This window comes from Toxotes jaculatrix, chromosome 11 (assembly GCF_017976425.1).
Source record: "Toxotes jaculatrix isolate fToxJac2 chromosome 11, fToxJac2.pri, whole genome shotgun sequence".
Taxonomy (NCBI): domain Eukaryota; kingdom Metazoa; phylum Chordata; class Actinopteri; family Toxotidae; genus Toxotes; species Toxotes jaculatrix.
Genome location: NC_054404.1, coordinates 26,674,395 through 26,690,124, shown reverse-complemented (window position 1 = coordinate 26,690,124; position 15,730 = coordinate 26,674,395). Strand labels below are relative to the sequence as shown.

The 15,730-nt window shown below is 42.8% G+C and overlaps 1 non-coding gene across 1 annotated transcript; it reads left to right on the top strand.

Moving 5' to 3' along the window:
* Positions 1 to 9,411: 9,411 nt before the first annotated feature.
* LOC121190159 lies at positions 9,412 to 9,575 on the top strand. The gene has a single exon (XR_005894954.1). It is a non-coding gene; the product is annotated as a U1 spliceosomal RNA (small nuclear RNA).
* Positions 9,576 to 15,730: the final 6,155 nt, after the last annotated feature.

The following is a 15,730-nucleotide window of genomic DNA, read 5'->3' as shown; positions in this document are numbered from 1 at the left end:
TGTGAGTTCAGTATGGTTATGGCTTTTGGGAAAAAACTGTCTCTGAGTCTGTTAGTCTTTGTTCTGATGTGCCTGTAGCGCCTTCCTGAGGGCAACAGGTCAAACAGAGCAAAGCCAGGGTGGGAGCTGTCCTTGGTGATGTTCTTTGCTCTGCTGAGGCAGCGGGAGGTGTAAATGTCCATCAGGGAGGGGAGGGGGCAGCCGATGATCTTCTGTGCCGCCTTAACTACCCTCTGAAGCCTCTCCCTGTCTGCCATGGTGCAGCTGCCGTACCATACTGTGATGCAGTACGTCAGCAGGCTCTCAATGGACGAGCGGTAGAAGGTCAGCAGCAGGATGGAGTCCAGGTTGTGCTTCCTGAGTACCCTCAGGAAGTGTAGCCGCTGCTGAGCCTTCTTAATGACCGCTGTGATGTTCTCTGTCCAGGAGATGTCAGCGGAGATGAGGATCCCAAGAAACCGAAAAGTGTGGACTCTCTCCACGCACTCTTGGTGTTCAGAGTCAGGTTGTTCTCTGAACACCAGGATGCCAACTTCAGGACCTCTTCTCTGTAGGCTGCTTCATCTCCCTTTGAGATGAGTCCGACCACTGTAGTGTCGTCAGCAAACTTAACAATGAGGTTGCTGTTGTGGGCCGGACTGCAGTCATGGGTGTAGAGGCAGTACAGGAGGGGCTCAGCACACAGCCCTGTGGAGAGCCGGTGCTCAGCGTGCGAATGGAGGAGAGGTGGGGGCCGAGTCTCACAGTCTGGGGTCGGTTAGTTAGGAAGTCCTTTATCCAGGCACATGTGAGAGGGGGAGGCCGAGAGTGTCCAGTTTGGTGATGAGAATGTCGGGAATGATTGTGTTGAAGGCGGAACTGTAATCCACAAAGAGCATCCGAACGTAGCTCTGCTGCTGCTCCAGATGGCTCAGCACAGAGTGGAGAGCTACGGCGATAGCATCCTCTGTGGATCTGTTACCACGATATGCAAACTGGTAGGGGTCGAAGTCTGGGGGGAGATAGTTCCTGATGTGTTGTAGAACCAGTCTCTCGAAGCACTTCATGATTACTGGAGTGAGGGCCACAGGACGGTAGTCGTTAAGGCTGGTGATGGGAGACTTTTTTGGCACTGGTATGATTGTGGCTGATTTTAGGCAGGGCGGAATGACTGCTTGGGCTAGGGAGAGGTTGAAAATTCTGGTGCAGATGGGGGCTAGCTGGTCGGCACACGCTCTGAGCACCTTACCAGGTACTCCGTCTGGGCCGGCAGCCTTTTTGGGGTTCACTGCCAGGAGCACCCGTCTGACGTCGTGCTCCCTTACAGTGAGTGGAGTGGTGCAGGAAGCAGGTGGGAGAGGGGTTGGAGGCAAGGCTGGAGCAGATGAGTGCTGCTGTTGTGGTGAGTTGAAGCGAGCAAAGAAGCAATTTAGCTCCTCTGCCAGCGGCGCACTCAGGTCTCCTGTTGATACATGACATCCTCTGTAGTTTGTGATGTCTTGTATACCCTGCCACACCCTCCGTGTGTCGTGGCTGGACAGGTGGGACTCTATGCTCCGCTTATGGTCTGCCTTAGCTTTTTTAATTCCTTTTTTCAGGTCTTGGCGGGTGTAGCGAGTGTTCGTAGAACCGGCAGTGTGCAAACAAACAAGAGAAACATACAAAAACAACAAAAAAGAGCACCGAACAGGAGAGCCGTGAGCCGCTGCGTCCGTGCACGCCGCCATCTTAGCCATCTTAAGACTGCCTAACTTAACTTTAACCTACCTTAACAATGCAGCCCTGAGAAAAAAAAATGTCACATTGTACACTGATGCTTTGTGCATAAAAATATGTGATTAAAAGAGTGTCTGCTCTGTCCACAAACATGTGGACGCACTCCTAACACTCCTAACAGTCAACCTATTGTCTATGCAGTTTGAATACTTGCCAGACAAAATACACACCTCTACATGTAAATTCACTCACACAAACACTTCACCTTTACACAAGATAACCACCAACCTGTAACTTTCACTTGTTCAAATACATTCTCAACAGTCCCTGACCTGACCCATTTCCTCTCACATTCCCTACTCTGACCAAACTCTGCATTTTCACACACTAAAAACAAACACCATGAAGGGGAGGAGCCACTCCATGTTTAAAATCAAATCGTGTTTGTCCTTTGATGCCTTTGACGTATCAACATTCTACAGTCTGATGTCACAGGCTGCAGTAAGTGGACACACAGCCAGAGACAAGTTCAGAAGTCAAACAGCAGCAGAAACAGTTGGACTGGACAGGACTTGCTCATGATTTAGGAAGAAAGAAGCACTCAGATATTTCTGCACAACTATTGACAAGGAAGGGAGGAGCTACTGCTGTTACAAGGACAAGAGGAAACTACAGGAAAGTCCAGATCACCTCCAAGGTTTTCAGTAAGTCAGTATATGTTAGTAGTTCATGTCAGTGTCTAGAAGTTAATTTTTTGAAATGTTTTGTCCAAATGATATGTTTGTGAAATTAGGACAAGTAACCATGCCCATGACTGTGAGATATTCTCATGGTTTCTCAACTTCTTAACTTTGTTTTGGTGTGATGCACTGTAGTTTGTGTTAAAGGAAAGGATTTCTAGGAAGTCTGTACTGTCTGCAACAAGATCCTTTCTAAAGAAATTCTAATGGAAACGATGGAGCATAAAATCCACAGTCCCTGTCCTGTGGAAAAGCTGACTTCCAGAGTTGAGGCTTCAAGTTTCTATCTTCCAGGTATTTTTAGTCCAAAATTCCCCTCTTTGTGTTTCTACACCTGTTTCCTTTCAAAGCTATGATGGAGAGATGCCAACACAGAGAGGAAATTCTGCACTAAAAGACAAACATTTGAAGATACTCTGCCACTTTAGACTCTCAGCTCTGATTCTTGTTTTCTGCTCCATGCAGCTCATCTACAGGACTGTATTAAGTCCTAGTTGTTGAAGAATCTTAATTATTAAGCAGTGAAACTATTTCATATGAGGAAATGGTACATTCATTTTTTGAAATGTTTCCTTTCTTCTGTTTCCTTTCTTCTGTTTCCCTGTCGAAGAAAAACACATTTTCTTGGTGGTCGGAGAAAATGATGAACTGTTCCATCATTTATCCAGAAGTTTCTATGGTAATGTGATCATTATGTTGTGACTGTGACAGGAGGAGTTCAGTGAATTGATGTGACTCGTCTGTGCTCTGTCACTGCTCATTTTAATGAAGTATATATTCCCTCTCTGTATTATGATATTGGAATGTAACTCAGCTTTACCACAACACTGTCATTGTACACCTGTATGTTTTGTTCACCGTGTTGATCCATCTGTCTTCCTGTATTCATTCTCTCACTCCCTCGCTGTTAAGATCACCATGTGAAACATCACATACAGGAAGTGACAGTGTGCCTATATTAGGCACCTAATTTTCTTAATTTTCTTAAGAACCTTCCAGTATTCTAAGTGCACTATCTTGCTCTTCTTTTGTATTATTTATTTCTTGGTTATTTTATTTTATTTCTTATTTTATTGTATTATTTTAACCTTAAGCTTGACTCTGGGGAGGGATGCACAAGAATTCCAATGCACATGTACTGCAGTGTATCTGTGCAAATGGCAAATAAAATTCTATTCTATTCTATTCTATTCTATTCACTACCACCACATACACTAAATGCTCAGCTCCACTCATCACTAACTTCATTTAGAGCAAACAGAGCTCTGCTGTAACAGGAAGCAGCAGAAAGTCAGAGGCTTCGCCGTGAGGAGCGCAGACCTCTCTGTCATGTCAGGTGTTTTCAGGAAGAAAAATAGTGAAACGATCCGTTGCCTTGAAATCCAAAGAGGAAAGCGACGGCGGGGATCCACACGGTGTATATCCAGAAGTAAAGCATGGTGTCCTTTAATCAGCTGCAAAAGCTCCGCGCTCTTCCCGACGAAGCTCCGTGTCCAGCGGTTCATTTCCAGAAGAGAAAGCGCTGCAGATGAAGCCGAGCGGAGGAAGAAATCCCAGTCTGAACGCTGCTGATGAACACAAGAGCTGGAGACTCTGTCGCTGCTTCTTCTGCTGCTTTCACACGGACATTAGCGACCCCTACCGGAACTGTTATCCAGACAGGAAGAGACTGTCTGTGTGTGTGAGTCCTCTGTCTCTGTGTGTGTGCTCAGTATGTTGCTACTAAAGCAGCGTTTCATGGTTCAGGACTGACAGCAGGACTAATCTGGACAAGTCCAACTCATTTCATTCAGCTCCACAACCATGATTTGTCACATGGAGTGAAGTGAAGCCAGTGAAGAGGAGGGGAATGGGAGGAGGAAGCAACACAAAGTGTTTGCTGGTCTCTGATGGGATCTTAGCCAGCAGTTTGTCTCTGTGTTATTCTCTCTCTGCACCGTTAAACATTCATACTCAGGTGGACAGTCACAGTGGACACTGTCCAATGTCCAGAGGAAAAAAAAGTCTTTTATCACATATTAAAGCTGACCATGTGTAGTTTAAATACATACGTGCGAGTTTATTTTCCTTAAGACAGAAGATGAGCTGATTAATGCAGGAAACAACATGAGTCTGACTCAAGTATCTGCCTTTATAATTCTAAAAACATGGGCTGAGGACAAAAGGTGACGACGACAGCTCATATGGAAAATTGGCACATTAAGAAAACATATATTATTTGTGTGAATATCATTAGTGCATATTTTCCACTTTTGATATATGATGGTATTATAAAAATATATATGTCTTTTCAGTCTAAAATCCTTCTAGTGTATCTACAGGAGCTGATTAGTCCCATATATACAGTGGTGTTCCAGTATATGTCAGAGTTCAAAGTGAAGACAGTCTAGTTGGTCTCATTGGATAAAGCCAGTTATCTGTGTTCAAACAAGCGTGACAGCAGATTTATTCCACTTAGTTCTGTCAGAGCCACTGAAGCTGTTTCTTTACTTTTTATTCTTCCCTCGAGCTGCAGTGAGAACATCTACAGAAGAAACATTATTATTATTATTTACTGTCCAACACAGTAAAGTGTAAATGATGGACATTTACTCAACACAACTTTTTATTTCCACTGTCACAGGATAGAAAGAACAAAGAACTTCACTAAGAGCCTTGTTTCATAATTCATTTCCAGCCCACAGTGTTTCTGTCCTCCAGCAGACCTTTGGATGTCAGTGTGTCAAGCTAATGTTGGTGAATCTGAGGCTGTGTTGACTGAGAGAAGAAGCTGTGAGATCTTTTAGACCCTGAGGACTCACTCTGGACTGATTTGATAGATGCTCCACAAATAAAAGTGCTTCTCCACTCAACTAACTACTACTCCTCATAGGGACTGTCTGCAGGAACTGAAGCTGCTTTTGGTCAAAGAGATATTCATGTGTTCACTGTTCACTCAGGACCATTCAGCTGGGTCGGTGAATTCCGCACCAAGGACAGCAGCAGCTGAACTGTACACAGCTACTAACAGATAGATGGAGTGTGTACAACATTCATGTTAATGTATCTGCTGAAATCCTGTTGGAAGTAGCATAAAGTGTCCTCCAGGCTGATGGCAGTAACCTGCTGCAATTAGCCAATAATGAGCCCATTAGCCTCTATAATGAAGTTCACACATATTATTATTTGCAACACAGGATGAAGACAATTAATTTTAAAAAAGAATCATTTGAAGGTTTATGAGAGTTGCTACTTTGCTATTTTTAATCCTGTTGCTGTAGATTTTCCTCAACTCCAAACAATGTGGACTGTGAAGTGAAGCATTAACAAGCTCTCAGTCAGCACCATGGAAAGAGACAGAGACGACTGCTGTCCTCTCTACAGTACAAAACAATTATCACTGTTTACTGTTTTTATTTTTCTCATATGGTTCCATTTTTTTCAGTGTTACTTCAAATTGATGAAATCACAGTTGTACAATCATCTCTCTATCATCTCTTATTTCCATCCTACACTTTTTTTTTCCCAGATCCCAAGTCCAGTTCTCCTGCACTGCAGCCTCGTCTCCACTGACTCTACTGTTGCAGGGTGTAGACAGATATATTCCTCCTTCTGTCCACATGCTGCAGTTCAGCTGCTACTTTTCACCTGCTAGAGTGGAGCTTCAGTGTGATGGTGTAATGCATTCACACATGGTTCACACTGTAAATGTGTGAACCCTGGTCCATTAGTGAATTTGCTGTTGGGATGATCAGAGGGTTTGTAGAGTTATTATGCTTCTTCCTCTTTGCATCATGATTTACCACAGACTCTTGTCAGTTACAAAACAAGTAGAAAGTCTGAAAGTGCCAACGTGACTTTCCATCCATCCAGTATCAGGATACAGTTGAGAAAAGATGTGTATTGATTTAAGCTCTGAATCTGACAGCACATTACACAGCTCTCTCTCCACTCTGAGCTGTGACCTCCAGCAGTGGATGATTCACAGTAAAGTTGCAGACACTCTGTGATACTTGTTCTCTGATGCTAATGACTCTTGGAGCTCTACTTTCCTCTGCTGTTGGTCTCTGTCCTGAATAAAGAGCTCCTCCGCCTATTTCTGCTGACTCCATCCCAGTGGTTTTCATTGTTTCATCATGTAAAACCTGTGAAAGTTTCCCTCATTTACCTGGTTTTAATAACACGTTGCCTCTGACTGAGAGCCAAGTGACTGTAAAGCAGAGCATCACTTTCTGGTTCAGATCCAGTTTAAAGTGTGTTGGTCTCTGTCACTGGGCCTTTACTCCACAGAGAGAACTGGATCTCATCATTAATGGAAACAATCCTAAATATCCTGGCAGAAAGAGAAGTGAGTCTCCATCTTCTCTGTCCACTTCACTTATTCTCCTTTACAGGAGTTCACTCTGCTGTGAACAGAGACACCAGCTGCAGTGTCTGTTCATAGAAGAGTGAAAGGAGGAAGAAAGATGATCCACAGCCAGTCAACACAGAATAATAGGATCTTTGTAGGGACTGTTGGTGTCAGTGTTCAACCATCTGGAACAACAACAACAAATCAGAAAAAAAAACATCCTCTGAGGTGATGGATCATCAGTTCAAAGCTGCAATTAGGAATAAATGTCACAATAAAAACAAATGTGTACAGTGATTGGTGAGATCTGAAAAGACCAAATTAATATCACTGTACTGTCAACTTTCAAACATGCTGTTTCATTAGCCAGCTGGAAATCAATAAACAATTATTTATCAGTACAAAACAAGATGTGAACACAGAGCCAGTTTCACTTGATAGCCAACATGCTGAAGCTGAGGAAAACTTCAGATGCCTTGGTACAGTTCTGGACTCCCTGGTGAGCTTCTCTGAAAATACAAAAGATGCTCACAGCAACTTTATTTTCGGAGAAAACTCTGTGGCCTCGGTGTTAGTCTGCAGATTTTAGAACTGATGTTGAAAACTATTGTTGAAAGCGTTTTAACTTTTCATCACTGAAAATTATTCACAACCTCACTGACAAGAAAGACTCTATATACTGAAACACTGACATTGATACAATTGACTGTTTTATTGCTTCATGATGCATCTGCTTCATTGATCTGATGTATTTCCCTGTGAGTCACATTGTACTATAATCTGTGCAGATGTTCCAACTAACATTCAGTATCTTCATCCACAGAAACTCCTCCACTGGCTCACAGAAGACACAGAGACAAGGACACTGGACACTGAGACACTGATTCACTTCTTCTCCTCAGAGCTGCTGAACTGTACATGGTGTTTAAATCAACTGTCAAACTGCTTTATTTAGCAGACAAATCAGAGCCATAGTGGAGCCGTCTGTAGCAGTTAGTCTGAAGAGTCCTACAGCTCAGCAGCCTGAGGAGCTCAGAGGGAAGAAAGAGAGGCAGGACTGCTGAGGAGAAAGAAGAGAAGGAGTTCAGCTGCTTGCTGAAGATGCTTTGACTCCACTAGTAGTTTATAATGGGGTCAAAGGTCATTCTGGAGGGCAGTGACCCTTCAATATCAGTTTGTTAAATCATCAGACAGATGAAAAAAAGGCTCCAGCTTTGCTGCTGTCAGGTGGTGAAATGCTTCAAGGTAACTCAGCCTTCCCACAAAATTGGTTTCACATTGCAGAGAGATTCTTATTAAACCAATGTTTAGAAAAATCAACACATAATATTGACACCAGCAGCCCTTTGATAAACAGCTATTATGTCCAATGGAGCCTCCATATTCAATCTGTTCTTCACCAGAAAGAAAATAATTCTTCATCATTCTTTCATCATCTTTTGTCCCAGCAACATAGGTGCAAAGTAGATGTCATTCATTTATCATTCTGCTCTCAGGTGTGTAACCACAGATGGTTATTATACAAACAATCAGTTGGCCTCATTCATTGGGAGGGAGGGAGGGAGCTACTGCTTTGTTTTTCCTCCACACACCCTCCACAGTGTATTCCTCTCAAATCAAGAAATGTAAACTGTGTAACTAAGAAGCAGCTGTGAGCGAGGTTACCAGTCCACTGTACATGATGACAATAAAAAAAGAAATAACACTACTGAATGAACTTATTTCTTCAATATGACAGATGATGCTTGTAAAATATACAGTTGTAAGAAGCAAAGGAAACAAGAGAAGCTTTTACAAAAACAAGGTTCATGCAGCATTTTCACTTTGCACTCATCAAACACACATTCACAGACGACTACATGAATACATGACTTTATGTGTGTACAGGTCTTTGACAGAGGCACAGGTACTGACATAGGTCTGAGATGCTAAGAGAGAGAGAGGTTAGGGCGAGGGAATGCATTATGCCAGAGAGTGTCCTCACAAAGATATAAGTACCAGTATGTGTGTGTGAGTGTGTGTGTGTGTTTGTCCTTTGATGCCTTTGATGTATCAACATTCTACAGTCTGATGTCACAGGCTGCAGTAAGTGGACACACAGCCAGAGACAAGTTCAGAAGTCAAACAGGAGCAGAAACAGTTGGACTGGACAGGACTTGCTCATGATTTAGGAAGAAAGAAGCACTCAGATATTTCTGCACAATTATTGACAAGGAAGGGAGGAGCTACTGCTGTTACAAGGACAAGAGGAAACCACAGGAAAGTCCAGATCAGCTCCAAGGTTTTCAGTAAGTCCATACATGTTAGTAGTTGATGTCAGTGTTTAGTTCATTTAGTGAAATGTTTTGAAAAGTGTCCCACGTGGGCCTTTGCTTTCTTTCCCAAGAGACAGCTTGACTAGTGGCATTTCACACAGTGTTCCTTTGTTTTTGGCAGAGCAGTGCATGATGGGTAGATCCAACAAAGCGCATTTGCCGCACGCCGCAGCCTATTTGCAGCAGTGTTTGTGTCTTTTCAGCCATAAACGTAACAGACAAAGGGGAGCTGATGCTCAAGGCACTGAAATGTGGGATTATGCATTGTAGGCACCGTCAGCCAGAGTGCTGTGCCTGGTGACCACCACCCGCTCTCTTCCAACTGCAGCTCATACTTACCTGGCAGGGGAGATACCATGATCAACAAGGTGGTTCACCCAGGGTGAGGTTCAGCCATTGCACTCCGGCTGTGCTGACCCCTGCGAATTCCCCAAATGTGGGAATCTCGACTGCATAATTTCTGATAGTGGGGGACTGCGTTTGCGCTCTCCCCTGTTGCGTGCGTGTAGGAGAAAACACAATGAAGAAAACAGTATCTGTTCTTATTAGTTTAATATATAGCACGTGGGCCTTTGCTTTCTTTCCCAAGAGACAGCTTGACTAGTGGCTTTGTGGACAGACTGCAAAAGCTGACATATACAACTGCAGCTCATACTTACCTGGCTGTGTTGCTGTGCTGACCCCTGCGAATTTGAGTGTGAATGTGGCCTGTTAAAAGCTCCAGCTTCAGTAAATAGATTTTTAACCTCCAACACTTTGCTCTGAAGAGTCAGTGACAGGCAGCTGAGTGGAACCAAGCAGAGAGGAGAAGTCCACACTTCACACACTCCTCACACAACTACAAAGCAGGTGGAGAATGTGTAACAGTGTGTGTATATGTGTCCTTTCACAGACACAAATATTATCACTGTTATATTTGGAGGAACAAAGTGGTAACGAGTGATCTCACAGACACAGAGAGCAGCAGTGTGGACAGTCTGTAGGAGGGTGTGCATGTGTTTGCCCGAGAAACAACAAGAGAATTTTGGTGAGTGTGTTTCTGACTTTAGGAGCATGTAGAAAGTTTGTGTTCGTCTTTGCTAAATGACCCATTTGCTTCTATCGTCTCTGTATGTGGATGATACTGACATGAAAAGTAAAGCTGAAGGTGAAATGAAGGAGATGCAGAGAGACAGTACAGGAAGGAGTGAGTCTACATAGAGACAGATGAAAGGAGGGAGAGAAACAGGTGGAGGAAGGAGAAGCTTGAAGTGGTGAGTTTTCAATACACTGAATAAAAACACAGCTTTCCCTCATACTTTATATTTTTAAATGCACATGAAAACATTTGAGATTTTTAAATCAGCTCATGAGTCATTTTAAAATTCATTCCCGATGTCAGGAGTACTAGCTTTTTCTGGGGCTTTTATTTTCCATGGTCCGGAATAAACTTTAAAGATTAAACTAAGATACATGAATGAAAGTTCACTCCATCTCTGTGTTTCTCTGTTAGTGTTGATGAAATCAGTACAGCAGGTGTCTCTGCCTGTTTCTAGTTCTGCTTCCTTCATTGGAGCAGAGCTGTTTTCATCCTTCATGTCTCCACCTGTCTGATCCTATTAGATCACAACACGTCTGCTGAGCTGATCAACTCTGTAGCCCAGCAGATGGTGAGCTGATGATCCTTCATGATGGAGAAAATGAACATTTATTCAGCTGATAATAGAAATGAGATTGGTTTTTACTTCTGTCAAGGGAATTTATAGAATCTGTTTTGTTTGTGATCAAACTGAGATTTTATTTATTTTAAAATTCCAGTAACTGTAAACAGCTTCTGAACAAATGAAGCTTATACTTTTCCTGTAGTCCTCAGTTTAAATGAAGGACACATCCTCACCTGATATGAAGTCAGAGTTTGTTCTATGGGACAGCCAGAGGGATGGTGTGTGTCCCGTCAGTGTCCAGTAGCTGATCCACAGCTGGACAGCTGTCCTCCCTCCCAGCCTGTCTTCTGTCAGAGGGCTGGAGCTGCTCTCTTGTGTCCTCTGTCTTCTGTCCTTCAAACCAGGACAAAGCTCCATGTCTCCTTTAGTCTTCTCACTGTCATTGTCCTGCTGTCTGCTGTGACAGAGTAACAGAGCTTTAAATAAGATCTGTGATATTTTACTGAAACCATTCTGAACCTTCACTGATTTATTACTTTTATTTAATGCATCCAGGTAAAGAGATATGTTTTCTTCATCTTGAGTCAAATCATGAATGATTTATTTTCATCTGGTTTACTTTAGTTTTCAAAAACTGTGTGAGCATCTGGAACATGAAGATGAGGCTAGTTGCTTTAATCTCTGCCTTTCTTGATAAGAGTCATTTCTTTGGCACTGACAGGCGTCTGTTGATGCTGAAGGTTCAGTAATTATTCATCTTTTTCTCACCCTCCTCCGTTTCCTCCTCTCATCAGTTTTTCTTCTACCACCTGCTTCTTCTTTGCTCTTCTAACTGAACAGTGACAGACGTTATTCTCTCAGGTGTGAACCAGTGTGCAGCTGCTTGTGCAGTGAATAATGTAGTGATGAGTCTGATTATGCAGCAGGTAGTCATCAGCCCAAAGGTTAAATTAGCTGAAACCAGACATTTACTGGTTTGATTCACATGAACAGAGTTTTGCTTTGGGAAATTTCCAAAAGTCACAAGTTTGTAGTGGATGAAGATTCTCTCCACATACTGATACATCCACTGATTCATTTTATCTGTTTTTCAAAAACCTCTGAAAAGAAGAAAACAAAGGAAAATGTTCTTCACAGCTGATTTTAGTCCTCAAATGTACAAACATTGTTTCTCCTCTTTCAAATAGTAAAACAACAGAAACATTAAACTTCTCTTTTTTTTATTACATAAATCATGATGAATTATCATTGATGTTTATTCCTCAGTGCTGGTGCAGATGTTCGAGAAAATGATTTACATTCTGCATCTACATGCTGCATGACTGTGTTTGAACTGGTTTGAAGTCCAGACTTAACTGGCTGTGTCATAAACCACAGTGTTTGAAGAAGGATGTGTGCAGAGCTACAAAGCTAAATGACTTAGATTTGTTGGGTATTTGGTTGATTGTCGACTGTCGGACATGACACAAACCTAACATTTCCTTCAGCATATGAAATGTATTCATTTTATTCTGAAGCTTATGTTTTAGACTGTGTGATCAGTGCCTTCATTTCTATAAGTATAGTTGTTTTGAACACACTGCAGTGACTCAGTAACTCAAAGAACTTACTGCTTTTCTCAGATGAATAATCAAGTGATCCAAAAAAAAGTCCCTTAGTCATTCATGATAAATGTAAAATGAAGAATCAGCTTTGTTTTCATGGTTTCTTTCACTGACTGAACACTCAGGACAAGTATCAGGTAGTTTTCACAAACTATGATGAATCACTGTTGGACTTTAAAGCTTCTCTCCTCCATTGCTCTCTCTCAGCTCCATCCTGAACCAACTCGTTGATCTTGAATTGCTGGTAGAACATTATACTAATGAGCTGTGACAGTGTTCAATAGTGTGTGCAGCTCGGCAATGTGTGAGCACATCAGAATCAGAATCAGAATCAGAATCAGATTTATTGGCCAAGTTTGTACATACAAGTTTGTACATACAAACAAGGAATTTGACTCCGGTTTTTCTTCCTCTCTTGCGGTACAACAACAAAAACAACAACAACAACAACAACACACAACCGACGGAACACGGAACACTAATGGTGCATATCTGTCCATGTCCATTAATGCTGTCAGGTGGTCCTCTGTCTCTTATTGCTGTTATATTATTTAATCCACTTTCACCATCAGAACAACAACAACAACAACATGTTATCACATTAAACAGCAACAACTTGACATTATGTCCAGATCTCACTGAGGTTCATGGTGTCACACAGGCTGTTTTTACAGTGAAAGCACTGAGGGACAATCATTCATGATGGTTGGATTATTGACAAGCAGAAAGTCTTACAGGATGTGGATGAGACAGACAGGATGGATCAGGGAAGATGATTGACAGTAGAAACAATCAAAATTGTCTCAAAGCGCCTTACAGAGACCCAGACGTGGCTCATATGAGGGACCCTCCTGCCGATGCCCGGGCTGGGTGAAAGGAGGAAAAGGAGGAAGATAGGACAGCTGGGAATGGAGGAGAGGAGGAGAAGGACATGCAGCATATAAAACATGATACAAACAGGGTTGGAAGTGAACAATGTTAGAGGGCCAGCATTCAGATTACAGAACAGTTAGTGGATACTGCGTGCTCAGCAGATTACAGTTATGATAGGAAACAGAGCACAGAAGCAAAAAGCTGTCATGATTGGTAATTATTTACATTACAGTCTGCATAGAATATTAATCCAACATGTATCTGTAGCAGAATGGAACGTTAAATGTTCTGACTTTGTCAGTGTTTCAATAAAGTTATGTTGTGTTGTGTTGTGTGGGGTTGTGCTCCACCTAGTGACGTTTTCTGGGTACTGCAGTTTTTCTGCCGGACTCTGGTGTGTGTAGCGATGTTCGAGTGCTCCACCACAAAGTTGATTGTCGAGCCTTGAAATGGAACCGACGGTATGAGTGGATGCATTTCGTTTGTTTGTTTGTTTGTTTGTTTGTGGCACTGAGGTCTTATTTGAGGTAGTGTTTAATATGTTTATTTTAAGTTTAAGAAAACGTGCTAAGCGCTAGCAAGAAGCTAGTTAAGCCATTATGGCTAATTTACTTTATTGTTTAGCCTCATTGTGTGTTCTGATGTGAACTGTAGTATGTAATAATAATTATTTTGTAACATGTTGTGTATCTATTTGTGTTTCAGTTTTACAAAAGACATAAGAAGAGTCAGTAAAGCAATAAGGAAAGTCTACTGGGTCTTTTTATTTATTTGTTAGCTATCTGTCAGCCAGGACAGAATATTAAACATAGTAATGTGTTAGAAATGGATCATTGTAGACAGTAAACAGCAGCAGGTGGGTGGAGCCAGGACCACAGACAGAGAACATGCAGCTCCGGAGCCAGAGATACCTCCAGAAAGGTACAGAGAAAGAGAGACCAGAGAGAAACAAGCACAGGACTACGGGACAGAGAGGAGACAGAGTTAATGACATGGAATAAAGGTTAATACATGAGAGAGTGGGTCTGAGGAGAGAAAGAGAGAAGAGAAGAGGTGTGCAGAGGATCATGGGAGGTCCCCCAGCAGCCTAGGCCCATAGAAGCACATCTAAGGGATGGTTCAGTTTTCCAACATGCAGAGACTGCTCACTATGTTCCTGTTGCCACAGGTGTGACTCCGGGGCTGACACGGTACACCATCACCAGGACTTGTGATGTGGAATCCTCTTTTGATTTGATTTAACATGACAAACCTGAATGGAGGACGCACAGTGTGAAACTGGAGTGATATCGATCACACTGAGGTGAAAGCCTACATTGGACTCCTGATTTTGGCTGGAGTGTACCGATCCAAGGGGGAATCCACCTCCAGTCTCTGGGATGACCACCATGAATCACACCGAATTCAGGGTAATCAACTCCACCCTCCCATTTGATGACAAGCTGAACAACCCTTCTTGTCTCGGAGAGGACAAGCTTACACCCATCCGCTCAATCTGGGAAATGTGGATACATCGCCTCTCCATGCTTTTCAACCCTGGGAGAGGTGTGTGCGTTGATGAGCAGCGTGTCCCTTTCAAAGGCTGGTGCAACTTTCACCAGTATATGCCAAACAAGCCAGCAAAGTAAAATCTGGGTCACTGCTGATGTTGCCACTTCCTATGCCTGGAAGTGCCAGATTTACACAGGAAAGGCTGCTGGCAGTGCTGTGGAGGTCGGCCAGGGAAAACGTGTCGTCCTGGAGATGACAGAGGAGCTCCAAGGCTTCATTGTCACATTTTTTTTCAACATATTCACTTGTGCAGGAACTTCTGAAGAAGAAAGTGACCTTGGTTGGGAGAATTAGAAAAAATAAGCATGAGCTTCCACCCAAACTCCTGCAGCTGAGAGGGAGAGCTATCCTGTCTTCTGTTTTTGCCTTCACAAAGACAACCACAGTGGTGAGCTACATTCCCAGACGGGGGAAAAATGTGATCCTTCTAAGCAGCAAACATCAAGAAGCAGCTGTCAATGAGGATCAGAAAAGGAAACCTGCAATCATCACAGATTATAACCGCTGCAGGGGAGGTGTTGACAACTTGGACAAGGTATGAGCCTTTACATATTTATTACTGCATGCATCTATTCCAAACTTAGCCTCCTTATTCTTACTAAAATAATGGGCTTGTCTGAGATGTACTGTATTTGGTGACTTTATTTTTATTTTTAGTATTCAGTAGACTTATTTTTTATTTTGGTCTTTTGTAGGTTATCTGCACCTACAGCTGCAGAAGAAAGACCTGTCGGTGGCCACAGGTTCTTTTCTTTGACATGACCGATGTCTCTGTCTTCAACTCCTTTGTGCTATTTACTGCTGTGGATCCCACCTGGAACCATCCAAAGACACACAGGAGGAGGCTTTTCTTGGAGGAGCTGCGGAAAAACCTGGTGTCTGCAGAAATGATGAGGAGAGGTCGCCTCCCCCGTACACTGCCTGCTGCTACTGTGGTGCAGGATTCACAGGCCTCTTCAGCTGCTCCCACAGTGGGCCC